This window comes from Herpailurus yagouaroundi, unplaced genomic scaffold (genome assembly GCF_014898765.1).
Source record: "Herpailurus yagouaroundi ecotype Mexico unplaced genomic scaffold, PumYag 184, whole genome shotgun sequence".
NCBI lineage: Eukaryota > Metazoa > Chordata > Mammalia > Carnivora > Felidae > Herpailurus > Herpailurus yagouaroundi.
The window spans coordinates 41,120,521-41,139,182 of NW_024412415.1; positions in this window are offsets into that span (position 1 = coordinate 41,120,521).

The window sequence follows — 18,662 nt, forward strand, 5'->3', positions numbered from 1 at the left end:
TTCTACTCCCGTCATCTCATTTTAGTCTACCTCAGTGTATTCATTTTTTCAAATTCTCAAATGATTTCCTTTTTTTTCTTCCCCCACCTTTTTTTCTCTAATCTGTCAAACCACTTTCAACACCCAGACCAAAACACACTTAGGATCTAGCATCACTTATTAGATTTGTGTGTGTGTGTGTGTGTGTGTGTGTGTGTGTTTAATTTTTAAATTTTAATATTTTTTAATTTAAATATTTTTTAATTTTAAGTTTTCTACCTCATGAATTCCTTTTCTCCCTTCAAAAATGACAAAACAAAGGAATTCACCCCAAAAGAAAGAGCACAAAGAAACGACAGCCAGGGACTTAACTGACACATATACAAGCAAGATGTCTGAACCAGAATTTAGAATCACGATAATAAGAATACTAGCTGGAGTTGAAAATAGATTAGAACCCCTTTCTGCAGAGATAAAGGAAGTAAAAACTAGCCAGGATGAAATAAAAAATGCTATAACTGAGGTGCAATCACGAATGGATGCTGCAGCAGCAAGGATGGATGAGGCAGAACAGAGAATCAATGATACAGAGGACAAACTTATGGAGAATAACCAAGCAGAAAAAAAGGAGGGAGATTAAGGCAAAAGAGCATGATTTAAGAATTAGAGAAATCAGTGACTCATTAAAAAGGAACAACCTCAGAATCATAGGGGTGCCAGAAGAGGAAGAGAGAGAAGTAGGGGTAGAAGGTGTATGTGAGCAAATCAGAGCAGAAAACTTTCCTAACCTGGGGAAAGACACAGATATCAAAATCCAAGAAGCACAGAAGACTCCCATTAGATTCAACAAAAACCGACCATCAGTAAGGCATATCATAGTCAAATTCACAAAATACTCAGGCAAGGAGAGAATCATGAAAGCAGCAAGGGAAGGTCCTTAACCTACAAGGGAAGACAGATCAGGTTTGCAGCAGACCTATCCACAGAAACTTGGTAAGCCAGGAAGGAGTAGCAGGATATATTCAGTGTGTTAAATCAGAAAAATATGCAGCCAAGAATTCTTTATCCAGCAAGGCTGTCATTCAAAATAGGAGAGATAAAAAGTTTCCCAAACAAAAATTAAAGGAGTTTGTGACCACTAAACCAGCCTTGCCAGAAATGTTAAGGGCGACTCTCTGAGGGGAGAAAAGATTAAAAAAAATAATAAAAATAAAAAAATATATATATATCAAAAGCAACAAAGATTAGAAAGGACCAGAGACCACCACCAGGTACTCCAACTCTACAAGCATCACAATGGCAATAAATTCATATCTTTCAGTACTCATTCTAAATGTCAGTGGACTCAATGGTCTGATGAAAAGACCTAGGGTAACAGAATGGATAAGAAAACAAGATCCATCTATATGCTGTTTACAAGAGACCCACTTTAGACCTAAAGGCACCTTCAGATTGAAAATAAGGGGATGGAGTACCATCTATAATGCTAATGGTCAACAAAAGAAAGCTGGAGCAGCCACACTTATATCAGACAATCTAGACTTCAAAAAAGACCGTATCAAGAGATGCAGAAGGGCATTATATCATAATCATGGGGTGTATCCACCAAGAAGACCTAACAATTGTAAACATTTACGTGCCAAATGTGGGAGAACCCAAATATATAAATAAATAAATCACAAACATAAAGAAACTCATCGATAGTAATACCATAACAGTAAGAGACTTCAACACCCCACTCACAGCAATGGACAAATCATCTAATCAAAAAATCAACAAGGAAACAATGGCTTTGAATGACACACTGGACCAGATGGACTTAACAGATATATTCAGAACATTTCATCCTAAAGCAGCAGGATATACATTCTTCTCCACTGCACATGGAACATTCTCCAGAATAGACCACACCCTGGGACACAAATCAGCCCTCAGCAAGTACAAAAAGGTCGAGATCATACAGTGCATATGTTCGGACCACAATGCTATGAACCTTGAAATCAACCACAAGAAAAAATTTGGAAAGGTAACAAATACTTGGAGACTGAAGAACATCCTACTAAAGAATGAATGGGCTAACAAAGAAGTTAAAGAGGAAATTTAAAAGTATATGGAAGCCAATGAAAATGCTAACACCACAACCCAAAACCTCTGGGACGCAGCAAAGGCAGTCATGAGAGGAAAGGATATAGCAATCCAGGTCTTCCTAAAGAAGGAAGAAAGATCTCAGATACACAACCTAACCTTACACCTTAAAGAGCTGGAAAAAGAACAGCAAATAAAACCCAAAACCACCAGAAGACAAGAAATAATAAAGATTTGAGCAGAAATTAATGCTATCGAAACCAAAAAAAACAGAACAGATCAACGAAACCAGAAGCTGGTTCTTTGAAAGAATTAACAAAACTGATAAACCACTACCCAATTTGATCAAAAAGAAAAAAGGAAAGGACCCAAATAAATAAAATCAAGAATGAAAGAGAAGAGATCACAACCAACACAGCAGAAATAAAAGCAATAATAAGAGAATATTATGAGCAATTATATGCCAACAAAATGGGCAATCTGGAAGAAAGGGACAAATTCCTAGAAACATATATACTACCAAAACTGAAACAGGAAGAAATAGAAAATTTGAACAGACCTATAACCAGTAAGGAAATCAAATCAATAATCAAAAATCTCCCAAAAAACAAGAGTCCAGGGCCAGATGGCTTTCCAGGGGAATTCTACCAAACATTTAAGGAAGAGTTAACACCTATTCTCTTGAAGCTGTTCCAAAATATAGAAATGGAAGGAAAACTTTCAAACTCTTTCTATGAAGACAGCATTACCTTGATTCCAAAACCAGAGACTCCACTAAAAAAGAGAACTATAGACCAATTTCCCTGATGAACATGGATGCAAAAATCCTCAACAAGATACTAACCAAGCGGATCCAACGATACATTAAAAAAATTATTCACCACGACCAAGTGGGATTTATACCTGGGATGCAGGCTGGTTCAATATCCACAAAACAACGTGATTCGTCACATCAATAAAAGAAAGGACAAGAACCATATGATCCTCTCAAGAGATACAGAGAAAGCATTTGACAAAATACAGCATCCTTTCTTGATAAAAACCCTCAAGAAAGTAGGGATAGAAGGATCATACCTCGAGATCATAAAAGCCACATATGAATGACCCAACGTTAATATCATCCTCAATGGGGAAAAACTGAGAGCTTTCCCCCCAAGGTCAGGAACAAGACAGGGATGTCCACTCTCACCACTATTATTCAACATAGTATTGGAAGTCTTAGCCTCTGCAATCAGACAACACAAAGAAATAAAAGGCATCCAAATCAGCCAGGAGGAGGTCAAATTTGCACTCTACACAGATGACATCATACTCTATATGGAAAACCCACAAGATTCCACCAAAAAACTGCTAGAACTGATTCATGAATTCAGCAAAGTTGCAGGATATAAAATCAACACACCGGAATTGGTTGCATTCCTATACAACAACAATGAAGTGACAGAAAGAGAAATCAAGGAATCGATCCCATTTACAGTTGCACAAAAAACCATAAAATACCTAGGAATAAATCTAACCAAAGAGGTGAAAAACCTATATGCTGAAAACGATAGAGAGCTTATGAAAGAAACTGAAGACACAAAAAAATGGAAAAAGATTCCATGCTCCTGGATAGGAAGAACAAATATGGTTAAAATGTCGATACTACCCAAAGCAATCTACGTATTCAATTCAATCCCTATCAAAATAACACCAGCATTCTTCACAAAGCTAGAACAAATAATCTTAAAATTTGTATGTCACCAGAAAAGACCCCGAATAGCCAAAACGATCTTGAAAAAGAAAACCAAAGCAGGAGGCATCACAATCCCAGACTTCAAGCTATACTACAAAGCTGTAATCCTCAAGACAGTATGGTACTGGCCCAAGAACAGACACTCAGATCAATGGAACAGAATAGAGAAACCAGAAATGGACCCACAAATGTATGGCCAACTAATCTTTGACAAAGCAGGAAAGAATGTCCAATGGATTCAAGACAGTCTCTTCAGCAAGTGGTGCTGGGAAAACTGGACAGCAACATGCAGAAGAATGAACCTGGACCACTTTCTTACACTATACACAAAAATAAACTCAAAATGGTTAAAAGACCTAAATGTAAGACAGGAAGCCATCAAAATCCTTGAGGAGAAAGCAGGCAAAAACCTCTTTGATCTTGCCCGCAGCAACTTCCTACTCAACAAGTCTCCAGAGGCAAGGGAAACAAAAGCAAAAATGAACTACGGGGACCTCATCAAAATAAAAAGCTTCTGCACAGTGAAGGAAACAATCAGCAAAACTAAAAGGCAACAGACAGAATGGGAGAAGATATTGCAAATGACACATCAGATAAAGGGTTAGTATCCAAAACCTACAAAGAACTTATCAAACTCAACAGCCAAAAAACAAATAATCCAGTGAAGAAATGGACAAAAGACATGAATAGACACTTCTCCAAAGAAGACATCCAGATGGCCAACTGACACATGAAAAAAATGCTCAACTTCACTCATCATCAGGGAAATACAAATCAAAACCATAATGAGATATCACCTCACACCTGTCAGAATGGCACACATTAACGACTCAGGCAACAACAGATGTTGGTGAGGACGCGGAGAAAGAGGATCTCTTTTGCATTGTTGATGGGAATGCAAGCTGGTGCAGCCACTCTGGGAAACAATATGGAGGCTCCTCAAAAAACTAAACATAGAACTACCCTACGACCCAGCAATTGCACTACTAGGCATTTATCCAAGGGATACAGATGTGCTGTTTCGAAGGGACACATGTACCCCCGTGTTTATAGCAGCACTATCAACAATAGCCAAGGTATGGAAAGAGCCCAAATGTCCCTCAATGGATGAATGGATAAAGAAGATGTGGTATATATGTGCAATGGAGTATTACTTGGCAATCAAAAAGAATGAAATCTTGCCATTTGCAACTACGTGGATGGAACTGGAGGGTATTATGCTAAGTGAAATTAGTCAGCCAGAGAAAGACAAACATCCTATGACTTCACTCATATGAGGACTTTAAGAGACAAAACAGATGAACATAAGGGAAGGGAAACAAAAATAATATAAAAACAGGGAGGGGGACAAAACAGAAGAGACTCATAAGTATGGAGAACAAACCGAGGGTTACTGGAAGGGTTGTGGGAGGCGGGGTGGGCTAAATGGGTAAGGGGCACTAAGGAATTTACTCCTGAAATCATTGTTGCACTATATGCTAACTAATCTGGATGTAAATTTAAAAAAATAATTAAATTAAATTAAAAAAGAAGAAAAGCAAATTAAAGCATCATGAACGTTCATTTTTGGCATCTCACACTGGCAAAGATTTAAAAAAACAAAAACTAAAAATTCCCAGTGTTGGCAAAGTGTGAGAAAACCAGCCCTATCTCCCTATTGGAGGGAGTGTTGAAGGTTACAACATTCTGAAAAGGCACAACAATCTGAAATGCAGTTTGGCAAAACTCACCAAAGCTTAAAACTCTGCAATCTTTTTGACACAGCAAACCTTCTACTAGAAACTATTCATGGAAATACTTATGGATAATGTACACAAAGATTTAATCTTGAGGTTGTACACAGCAGCTTTATTTATAATACCAAAAAAAAATTTTTTTAAAGAAGAGGGGGATAAAAATGAACAAAAGTAAAACACTGGTTAAATAAATTGTGGTAAATCCACATAATGGAAGTGAGCTGAATCACACTGTGTTTTACAGTTTGAGCTCCAGTGCCGGGTACTGCTGGTCAGAATCCAGGCTCTACCACTCAGCGGCTCTGTACAATGGGAATGTATTGTAACCTATCTGAGCCTCAGTTACAAAGATGGAATAATAACAGTACCCACCTTGGGGCTACTGGGTAGCTTAGTCAGTTAAGCATCCAACTCTTGATCTCAGCTCAAGCCTTGATATCAGGGTCATAAGTTTGAGCCCTGCATGGGGTTCTGTGCTGGACATGGAGCCTACTTAATAAAACAATGTTTTTAAATAACAGTACCCACATCAGAGGGCTGTTGTGAGGATTAAATGGCTCACACATGTCACTGTTATACCAAGTCAGTACTTAATTGTGGAGAAGGAGAAGGTGGGGTGGGGGGATGAGGTATGGTGAAGTTAGCAAACAGCTTATACAAAATAACTCCATTTTTGTTTAAAAAATTCAATGATAAACTCAGCAAATGGAATAGAAGGTCATCTTTCAGACTGCTTATTTTCTCTGAGATGTGGTATTACAGAGGATTTCCATTTTCTCCTTTGTGAGTTTTTAAATTTACCAGTTGTCCTATACTATATACTTATGACTTTAGAGGGAAAGTATCCAAACTGACTTTTTAAAATGTTTATTTATTTTTGAGAGAGAGATAGACAGGAGCACAAGCAAGGAAGGGGCAGAGAGAGAGGGAGACACAGAATCCAAAGCAGGTCCCAGGCTCTGAGCTGTCAGCACAGAGCCCAACTTGGGGTCCAAACTCACACTCCATGAGATCATAACCTGAGCCAAAGTCGGACACTTAACGCACTGAACCACCCAAGCACCCCATGATTTTTTTTAAAGAAAGGAAAAGTAAGCCCTGAATGATTAAGAAGGCCTCAAGAATGAGGTGGGGATTGAATGGGTATTACAATGGTTCTCAGACTTTTGGAATTCAAGATCTAAGAAAAAAAAAAATAGAGACATCACATGGGACTGCCACTATTCCATGTTGCCCAGTGAGACATGTTTTAAAAAGCTACTATCTACTACCATCACTTCATATGAAACATACTAAACTAACACTGAAAAAAAAAATGAAAAAAGAAAATCCTAGTTTCAGAATAGTCCTTTCCACTAAGTTTTGTGGAAAACTCACTACATTTTAAAATTTTTTGTCATTTAACTGAAAAATGCTAAAAACTTCATCTTGGGCTGAAGATTGGGAACCACCGGGGTAGAGTGTGGGAAATGAAATTGGTCAACAAGAAGCAGGCACTGGCAGCAAAGCAGGGAGGCAGCATTGTGGGTAATGCGGAAGGTCTGGCCTCTCTGCTCGGCCCCAAGGCTCTCATGACATTTTCATGGTGTGTGAGGTGAGTATGAAGACTCCTAGGGTTCAAGTGATGATTTCATTCTCGGGGATTCTAATGAAGATTACTTGAAATCCCTCTTCTTTTTCTTTTTCTTTTTTTAAAAATAATTTTATTTATTTATTTATTTATTTATTTATTTATTTATTTAAAAATTTTTACATCCAGATTAGTTAGCATATAGTGCAACAATGATTTCAGGAGTAAATTCCTAAGTGCCCCTTACCCATTTAGCCCACCCCGCCTCCCACAACCCCTCCAGTAACCCTCGGTTTGTTCTCCATACTTATGAGTCTCTTCTGTTTTGTCCCCCTCCCTGTTTTTATATTATTTTTGTTTCCCTTCCCTTATGTTCATCTGTTTTGTCTCTTAAAGTCCTCATATGAGTGAAGTCATAGGATGTTTGTCTTTCTCTGGCTGACTAATTTCACTTAGCATAATACCCTCCAGTTCCATCCACGTAGTTGCAAATGGCAAGATTTCATTCTTTTTGATTGCCAAGTAATACTCCATTGCACATATATACCACATCTTCTTTATCCATTCATCCATTGAGGGACATTTGGGCTCTTTCCATACCTTGGCTATTGTTGATAGTGCTGCTATAAACACGGGGGTACATGTGTCCCTTCGAAACAGCACATCTGTATCCCTTGGATAAATGCCTAGTAGTGCAATTGCTGGGTCGTAGGGTAGTTCTATGTTTAGTTTTTTGAGGAGCCTCCATATTGTTTCCCAGAGTGGCTGCACCAGCTTGCATTCCCATCAACAATGCAAAAGAGATCCTCTTTCTCCGCGTCCTCACCAACATCTGTTGTTGCCTGAGTCGTTAATGTGTGCCATTCTGACAGGTGTGAGGTGATATCTCATTATGGTTTTGATTTGTATTTCCCTGATGATGAGTGAAGTTGAGCATTTTTTTCATGTGTCAGTTGGCCATCTGGATGTCTTCTTTGGAGAAGTGTCTATTCATGTCTTTTGTCCATTTCTTCACTGGATTATTTGTTTTTTGGCTGTTGAGTTTGATAAGTTCTTTGTAGGTTTTGGATACTAACCCTTTATCTGATGTGTCATTGCCTTTTAGTTTTGCTGATTGTTCCCTTCACTGTGCAGAAGCTTTTTATTGAAATCCCTTTTCTAAGCACTGAGAATACATCTGTGAATAACACAGACATAATCCCTACTCTTTCTCATGAAGGAGGAGACTAAGGGACAAGTGTATTTCCTTAAATCTATGGGAGCAGAGATGGTATCAGTCTCCTCTCCTCCATCTTCTGCAAGTGGAGAACCTCAGGCTCAGCAAACAGCTACTGAACCACAGAGTCTTCAGGTGCCCTTGAAGGCCGGTCCAGGGCATTACAGGGAAGGACGGTCATCCAGTGGGACTTCAGATTGTATCTCTTGGGTACCGGCAGGTTCTTCTGCACCAGCAAACCTTTTAGTATTCATTTCTATCTATGGATATATTGGAAAGATATGCATGTTTTATCATGCTCAGAATAAGAGTTCAATATTTATGTATAAATCTCAAGCTTCACTTCAGCATTATGAAGACTGGCAAAATGCATGGCTAATTCGATAATGTAGGCAAATTTCTTGGCCATTAATCCCACGAATCATACATGTCTCCTCTAAGAGTCTGAAATCTGAATATTTTAGCACAAGTATGAGGAGAGGAAAAGCTCACTAATTGGGACAAACCAGGAGAAGATCAGAGTGCATTCTAGAAGATGTGAAAGTCAAGGTCACCTTCTTATATAATCTATACATACCTATATATACATTATATTAAACATAAAGAAAATTGACAGTGGATGAGTCATTGTCAAAGAGAGGTCCCATGTTAGTTGCTTTCACATGGAATTAAGAAGGCCATGACTTTAGAACCTTTTTTATTAGTGTGCCTATAGATGCAGCTAATGTCTGAAAGAATAATTTTGGAAAATAACCACCTTTAAACGATGATAAATACCATCAGTTTGCTTATTACACCTTTTTCTCACATATGATTATAATGTCTTTACTTCAGCTAGGATTCTTATTATAAATTCTCAGCCTCTAAACTGAAATTTGCAGAGTCTTCCAGCTTGTAATTGTCACATTTGGGGAGAGTTTCTCAACTTTCCCAAGTGGGAATTACTTGGATTGTGTCTATATTAGCAAGATTAGCAAGATCTCTGAACTCATGACCCTGAGACGAAGACCTGAGCTGAGATCAAGAGTCAGATGCTTAACTGACTGAACCATCCAGGCTCCCCAACAAGATCTCTTTTTATAAAGTATTTGTGTTTCTTATGAGGAGAAAACATATGTCTTAAGCACTTACTATGAGCTTCTAAATTGGAAGCTCTTGAGGGTGAGGACTATGCCTATTTTATGCCTCCTGGGCCCATAATAGAGCCTGCATATAACTGCTCAATAAATGGTTGTTGAAGTCGTGGTGTCCAGGTGTCCCTTCTTAGGTGGTAGCCAGCTTCCACGGTGGCCTCCAGTGACACCTGCCTCCTGTTATTTCACCCTGGCATACTCCTCTTTCACACTGTAGCAGGGTTGGTTAGTCTTACCAGTGGAATATGGCAGTCATGATGGTGTGTTACTACCAAGCTTAGGTTATAAAGGACTTCAGCTTACATCTTGGTATCTCTATCTCACTGCTCCCTGCCTTTAGGAAAAAGCCACATGGATAGATCCCTGTGGTGCGGAAATGAAACCTCCTGCCAACAGCTACACAGGTGAACTTGGAAGTGATTCCCCGACCCTACATAATTCTTCAGAGACTACGGGCATGGCCAATAGTTTGTAATCTTGTGAGAAAGTCTGAGCCAGAACCACCCAGCTGAGCCATTCGGTGATTCCCTACCCCTCAGAAACTGTAAGATAATAAATGTTGTTTTAAGCTAACTGTGGAGGGTAACTTGCTACACAGCAGTAGATAACTACTACAGCATGAAATCCCACACATTTCTCACCAAAACCCTATGATGAAGGTAACGACAGCACCTTCTGATCAATGAAGATACAGAGTCAGTGAAATCAAGGAACTTGTCTAAGATGTCGTGAATATAAACCCAGGTCAGACACCTGCTATCTCTCAGAGAACAAAAATATCACATTTCCCTAGCCCAAATAATCTTACCTTTAAAGTCCATCACTCTGTTATCATTTGGGATTTTTGACATCTGGTAATAATAAGGGCAGTGATTATTATTTTTTTTTAATTTTTTTTCAACGTTTATTTATTTTGGGGACAGAGAGAGACAGAGCATGAACAGGGGAGGGGCAGAGAGAGGGAGACATAGAATCGGAAACAGGCTCCAGGCTCTGAGCCATCAGCCCAGAGCCTGACACGGGGCTCGAACTCACGGACCGCGAGATCGTGACCTGGCTGAAGCAGGACGCTTAACCGACTGCGCCACCCAGGCGCCCCAAGGGCAGTGATTATTAAAAATATACCAAGGGAACCTGTTTGCATAACCCATTAACGTTCAAGGTTTCATGGTCGTGATTTCCAAGTAGAGAAATGACAACACATTGGAAGGAACAGATGAGTTGAAAGGAGAATCTGAAAGTGGCATAGTTAAAATCATGTGTAGGTATTTTTAGCACAAAGAAAGAAGTCCTGTTTTGGCAGACACTGCTAAAACATAGGGCCATTTTCAGGTGCTGTATTTAGACAATCAGCTAATGTCATAGCAAAATGATTGCTTGTTGAGAACACAGATGAGCCTTGAAAAAATGAAGGAGATTTTAAGAACATAGGCCCATTTCTATGTGGCCCTTATTGAAGCAGAGGAGGGGACCACTGAGAAGCAGAACTCTGGGGTCCAATCTCCATCAGCCTCCAATTTTAAGTGAAAAAGTGGGTCTGCTGTGCAAACACAGCTTCACGACAAATCCTTGGATGTCTTTCTTCTAGCCAGACTGCTGCCCCTAAAATACTCCTGTACAGAAGTTCTGGGGAAGCTTTGGGGAGCATCAAATTTGAGCCATATAGATGGATACAGAGAGGACTGAGGGGTGTTAAGCATATTAAATTAAGATGTGAAGCAATGATTCTCATTCATGGAGTCCTGAAACACTGGTGGGTCGAGGTTGGTGTGTGAGGTGTGTACAAGACCTATGCAATTATTGATTAAATTACTGGCTTTTTCAAATGATTTTTTAAAACAGAAAACAAACAGGAGAACTTATCATAACATCTTTTACCCTCATGTGTGATGTGTGTGTGTGATGTGTGTGTAACTATGTTGTGTATCTATAGCTTATGCAATTTACACACTTAAAGTGTACAGTTCGATGGGTTTTCATGTACTCAGAGTTGTGGGACCATCACCACAGCCAATCTTAGATATTTTTATTACCCCCCCAAAGAAGTCCATACCCATTAGCAGTCACTCCCCATTCCTCATTCCCCTCTCAGCCTTAGACAACCTACTCATCTACTTTTTATCTCTACAGATTTGCCTACTCTGGACATTTCCATAAATAGATCATACAAATGTGGTGTTTTGTGACTAGCTTTTTTTACTTAGCATAATCTTTTTCAAGGTTCATCCATGCTGTAGCATGTATCACTACTTCATCCTTTCTTATGAATGAATAATGGTCTATTGTGTGAATATATCACATTTTATTTATCCCTTCATCAGTTGATGGCCATATGCTTTGTCTGCACTTTTTGGCTATTATGAATAATGCTGCTATGAATATTTGTGTACAGGTATTGTGTAAACACACATTTTCATTGCTCTTGGGCATACACCTAGGAGTGGAATTGCTAGGTCATCTGGTAACTCTGTCTAACATTTTGAGGAACTGTCAGGTGGTTTCCCAAACCATCTGTACCATTTAGGAGGGTTCCCATCAGCAATGGATGAGGGTTCTGGTTTTTCCACATCCTCCTCAACTATTGTTATTATCTGCCTTTTAAATTATAGTGATTCTAGAGGTTTGTATCCTTCTCTGTTTTTATCTTATTTTTGCTTCCCTTGCCCAATGTTCATCTGTTTTGTTTCTTAAATTCCACATGAGTGAAATCATATGATATTTGTCTTTTTCTGACTGGCTTATTTCACTTAGCATAATATACTCTAATTCCAACCGTGTTGCTGCAAATGGCAAGATTTCATTCTTTTTGATCTCTGAGTAATATTCCATTGTGTGTACCACATCTTTTTTTATCTATTCTTTGGCCGTGGGATATTTGGGCCCTTTCCATACTTTTGCTATCGACGATAGTGCTGCTGTAAACATTGGGGTGCATGTGCCCATTTGAATCAGTATTTTTTGTTCCATAGTAGTGCAATTGCTGGGTCATAGGATAGTTCTATTTTTAATTTTTTGAGGAACTTCCATACTGTTTCCCAGAGTGTGGTTGCACCAGTTTGCATTCCCACCTGCAGTGCAAAAGGATTCCTTCTTCTCCTCATCCTCGCCAACATCTGTTGTTGCCTGAGGTATTAATGTTAGCCATTCTGACAGGTGTGAGGTGATAACTCATGGTTTTGATTTGTATTTCCCTGATGATGAGTGAAGTTGAACATTTTTTTCATGTGTTGGTTGGCCATCTGGATGTCTTCTTTGGAAAAGTGTCTATTCATGCCTTTTGTCCATTTCTTCACTGGATTAGTTGTTTTTTGGGTGTTGAGTTTGATACTCAAGTTGTTTTTTGGGTGTTGAGTGTTGAGATTTTGGATACTAACCCTTTATCTGATATGTCATTTGCAATATCTTCTCCCATTCTGTCGGTTGCCTTTTAGTTTTGCTGATTTTTCCTTTGCTGTGTAGAAGCTTTTTATTTTGATGAGGTCCCAATAGTTCATTTTTGCTTTTGTTTCCCTTGCCTCTGGAGACACGTTGAGTAAGAAGTTGCTGTGGCCGAAGTCAAAGAGGTTGTTACCTGTTTTCTCCTCTAGGATCTTGATGGCCTCCTGTCTTACATTTAGGTCTTTTAACCATTTTGAGTTTATTTTTGTGTATGGTGTAAGAAAGTGGTTCAGGTTCATTCTTCTTCATGTCGCTGTTCAGTTTTCCCAACACCATTTGCTGAAGAGACTGCCTTTTTTCTATTGGATATTCTTTCCTGCTTTGTCAAAGATTAGTTGGCCATACAGCTGTGGATCCATTTCCGAGTTCTCTACTCTGTTCCATTCTGAGTTCTCTACTCTGTTTTTGTGCCAGTACCATAATGTCTTGATTCCAGCTTTGAAATACAGCTTGAAGTCTGGAATTGTGATGCCTCCAGATTTGATTTTCTTTTTCAACTTTACTTTGGCTATTTGGGGTCTTTTCTGGTTCCATACACATTTTAGAACGGTTTGTTCTAGCTCTGTGAAAAATGCTGGTGTTATTTTGATAGGGATTGAATTGAATATGTAGATTGCTTTGGGTAGTATCGACATTTTAACAATATTTGTTCTTCCTATCCAGGAACATGGAATCTTTTTCTATTTCTTTGTGTCTTCTTTAATTTCTCTCCTAACTTTCTTCAATTTCTCTCGTAACTCAGTGTATAGCTCTTTCACCTCTTTGGTTAGGTTTATTTCTAAGTATTTTATGGTTTTTGGCACAATTGTGAAGAGGGCTGATTCCTTGATTTCTCTTTCTGCTGCTTCATTATTGCTGTATAGAAATGCAACCAATTTCTGTACATTGAATTTATATCCTGTGCTTTTGCTGAATTTGTGGCAGTTCTAGCAGTTTTTTGGTGGTCTTTTGGGTTTTCCACCTAGGGTATCACGTCATCTGCAAGGAGTGAAAGTTTGGCTTCCTCTTGGATTTTGATGTCTGTGTCCTTCCCCAGACAGGAAAGTTTTCCACTATAGTTTTCCACTATAATTTGCTCACATAAACCTTCAGACACCTTTTCTTTCTCTTCATCTTCTGGGACTCCTATGATTCAGATGTTATTCCTTTTTAATAAATCACTGAGTTCTCTAAGTTTTGTATTGTGATCTTTTGCTTTTGTTTACCTCTTTTTTCTTCTTCTTCATTATTCTCCATAATTTTATTGTCTATATCGCTGATTTGCTGCTCTGCTTTGTTCAACCTTGCCATCATGGCATCCATTTTAGATTACATCTCGGTTATAGCATTTTTAAATTTTTTTTTCAACGTTTTTATTTTTTATTTTTGGGACAGAGAGAGACAGAGCATGAATGGGGGAGGGGCAAAGAGAGAGGGAGACACAGAATCGGAAACAGGCTCCAGGCTCTGAGCCATCAGCCCAGAGCCCAACGCGGGGCTCGAACTCACGGACCGCGAGATCGTGACCTGGCTGAAGTCGGACGCTCAACCGACTGCGCCACCCAGGCGCCCCTCGGTTATAGCATTTTTAATTTTATCCTGACTACATTTTATTTCTTTTATCTCCACAGAAAGGGATTCTCTGCTGTCTTCTATTGTGGTTTTCATTTACATCTCCTTGATATTAATGATGCCAAGTATTTTTTCATATGCTTTTTGGTACATGAAGACACTTGTATATATTCTTTGGGAAAAAGTCTATTCAGATTCTTTGCCCATTTATAAAAAATGCATTCTTTTTTATTATTGGGTTGGAAGTGTTCTTTATATATATTCTGGATATAATCCCTTACCAAATATGTGATTTACAAATATTTTCTCCCATTCTGTGGAATGTCTTTTCACTTTCCTGATGGTGTCCTTTGAAGTACAAAGTCTACTGATAATGTCTAATTTTTCAATGTTTTCTTTCATTGTTCATGCTTTCAGTGTCATATCTAGAAGGCTTTACCTAACCTGAGGTCAAGATGATTTACTCTTATAGTTTGTTCTAAGAAGTTTATAGTTTTAGCTCTTACATTTAGGTCTATCGCTTATTTTGAATTAATTCTCATGTATGCTGTAAAGAAGGTACCCAGCTTTGCATGAAGAAACCTCACAACGTGTTACTTTTTCAAGAATAAGCAAAAGAATGAGCTTCTTGATGCTTGGCCTCTCATTATTGCATTTAAAATTCAAATGATTAGCTTCTAGCTTTTGCTGTGGCCCTGAATTCCCTTTTATTTCCTTCCTCCCTCCCTCCCTTCCTCCCTCCTTTCTTTTTAACCTTCCTTCCTCTTTCTTTTCTCTTTCTTTCTTCCTTTCTTCCTTTCTTCTTTCTTTCTTTCTTTCTTTCTTTCTTTCTTCCTCTTTTTATAGTTGTTGTCAACTTCTGTTCTTATTCCCCTAAGCAACACCTGCTGTACACCTGTTACTTCACCATGTAATGAAGGGGAATATGTACAAGACATAGACTCTGCCATAAAGGAGTTTACAATTCAGTTGAGGTAGTGAGTGTCACATATATCAAATATTAACTCAGGGGACCTGGGTGACTCAGTCAGTTAAGTGTCAGAGTTTGGCTCAGGTCATGTTCTTGTGGTTCTTTAGCTCGAGGCCCCACTTTTGGCAATGCAGAGACTGCATGGGATTCTCTCTCTCTCCCTCTGTCTCTTTGTCTCTCCCCTACTAGCTCTATCTCTCTCTCCCTCTCTCAAAATAGATTAAAAAAAAACTAAAATAAAAAAAACATTAATCCCTAAGGTCAATAACAACCTAAGGCTCAAACTGGTCCCAGGAACACAGTGAAATATTTGTATTGTGGCAAAATGACAAAGTCATATATAGATCAATGGAGTACAATCAAAGAGATGTGGATATGAGAGCACTCAAACACTGCTGGTGGAAATGTAACATGGTGTAACCACTTTGGAAAACAGATTGGTAGTTCCTTAAATGGCTAGGAATAAAGTTGCCAATTCTAATCCTATAGAAGTGAAAACATATCCAGACAAAAACTTGTACACAAATGTTTATAGCAGCATTATTCATAAGAGCCAAAAAGTGGGAAAAAACCCCAAAACATCCATTAACTGATGAATGAATAAATAAAATGCAGTATGTCCTTATAAAAGAATATTATTCAGCCATTTCAAAATACATGTTACAACACAATGAACCTTGGAATGGTTATGCTAATTGAAAGAAGCTAGTCACAAAAGACCACAGATTATATGATTCCATTTACTTAAAAAATGTTCATAATAGGCAACTGCATAATCAGAAAGTAGATGAGTAGCTGCTTCAGGCTTGAGGGGCAGGGTGATAAGGATGTGACAGCTGGAGTGTGAGATTTCCTTTTGAGGTGATGAAAACATTCTAAAATTGACTGTGGTGATGGTTGCACAACTCTGAACTTACGAAAATAATTTATTTGTAAAACTTTAGTGGGTGAATTATATGATGCATGAATTATATCTCAATAAAGTTGTTATAAAAAAACAAAACAAAACAAACAAGGGCTCCTTGGTGGCTCAGTGGTTAAACATCTGGCTCTTGATCTCAGCTCAGGTCTTGATGTCAGGGTCTTGAGGTCAAGCCCCACCTTTGGTTCCTCACTGGGCACAAAGCCTACTTAAGCAAACAAACAAAAAACAAAGAAGCAAAGACAACCAAAGCCAAAGGGATGAGGAAAAGGGAGAGATAAGTGCAGGTTGGGAGGTCTAAAAAGGCTTCATAGCAAAGGGCTCAACTCTTCATCCATCTATTCATTTGTTCATCCATGAAGTATGCATTGAGAATTTACATGTACCAGATATTGTTCTAGATACAAGGGATACAGCAGTGAACAGAACAAAGCCCTTGCCCTGAAAAACAAAACATAGTTAGAAGAAGAATAAAATGGAGAAGGGGCTACATATCAGTGGTTGAAGAAAGCTAAGACCTGACTGAAGAGTGGGAGCAAGCCAGAATAGAAGCTCTGCAGGAAAAGCTTTCCAGACAGAAGGAACAGCATGTACAAAGGCCTCAAGGCAGGAGCATGCCTATGCATTGGAGATAGAATAAAAGGGTACCTAAAGTGGAAGAAAAGAGATAAAGCAGAGAGCTGAGTAGGGGAAGGTCAAGGAATGATTTGAAGACACCATGAGAGCTTTGGATTTTTTTCCCTCAGTTTTATAAGGGAGGGTTTTGAACAAAGATGGTATAATGTGGTTTATAGTTTAAGAGCATCTCTATTTGTGTTGAGGAGTACAGCCTGTGAAGGCAAGAGCAGAGGCTCAGAGACTAGTTGGGAGGCTTCTGCAATTATGCCAGTGAGAGAGAACATGGCTTGGACCAGAGTGGAAGCAGAAAGCTAAAACCAACAAGAGTTGCTGATGGACTGAATGGAGGATGTGGGTCAGATTTCAAAATGAAATGTTTCAGTTATGTTTCTATAAAGCTGGCGACCAGCTGGGCATGTTTGTGTGGATATGTGTTCTAATCAACTTTACAGAGGTGAAATTTATATATGGTAAAATTCACCAATTTTAAATGTATAGTTTTTTTAGTTTTGATAAATGTATATACTGTCATTGTAAACAGACTACAATCATGATATAGAGCATTTTAATCTCCCTGGAAAGTTCCCTCATGCCCATTTGCCAGGCTTAACTCCTAGAAACGACTGACCTGCTTTCTTTTCCTATAGTTTTGCCTTTTGCAGACAGTCATATAAATAGAATCATATGTCTTTTGTGTTTGGCTTCTTTCACTTAGTATCGTGCTTTTGAGATTCATTCATGTTGTTGCATGTGTGAGTAGTGTGTACTTTTTAAATTGTTTTACAATGAATGCAATAGACCATACTTAGTCATTTGGGGAAGCCCTAACAAAATACCATAGACTGGATAACTTAAACAACAGAGATGTGTTTTCTTACAGTTCCAGAAGTCTGAGATCAGGGTGTCAGCATGATCAGGTTCTTGTGAGGACTCTCTTCCAGGCTTGCAGATGGCCACCTTCTCTTTGGGTCATCACATGCGGGAGAGAAGAAGGGCACATTAATCCCATTATGAGAGCTCCATCCTCATGGCCTCCTCTACACCTAATCATCAAAAGCCCATCTTCAAATATCAAATTGGGGGAGGGGGATAAGGCTTTAACATATGAGTTTTGGGTGACACGTTCAGTCCACAGCACCACTGACTATACTAGACCACAATTTGTTAATTCATTTGCTAATTAATAGGCATTTAGATTATTTCCAGTTTGGGGCTATGGCAAATTAAGCTGTTATAAGCATATGAGGACAATTTCAACGTAGGTCTTGGGCTAAAACAATCCAATAAAACTTTACCACCGTTAAGTTGTCAAACTGCTATATGATAGGATAAGTCACGATATTCAGCATTTCTGACACACCAAAAATCTTGGAACTGACAATAGTCTACTAGAGTGAATGAAATTCACTATTGACACTGTGAGAAAATAACATGTGATAGATTAAAAATATTTTCAGGGGTGGCTCAGTTGGTTAAGTGTCCGACTTTAACTCAGGTCGCGATCTCAGGGTCCATGGGTTTTAGCCCCACGATGGGCCCTGTGCTGACAACTCAAAGCCTGGAGCCTGCTTCAGATTCTGTGTCTCCCACTCTCTCTGTCCCTCCCCTGTTTGCACTCTGACTCTCAATCTCTCTCTCTCAAAAATAAAACATTAAAGAAATTTTTAAAAATATTTTCAATGAGGGGCGCCTGGGTAGCTCTGTTGGTT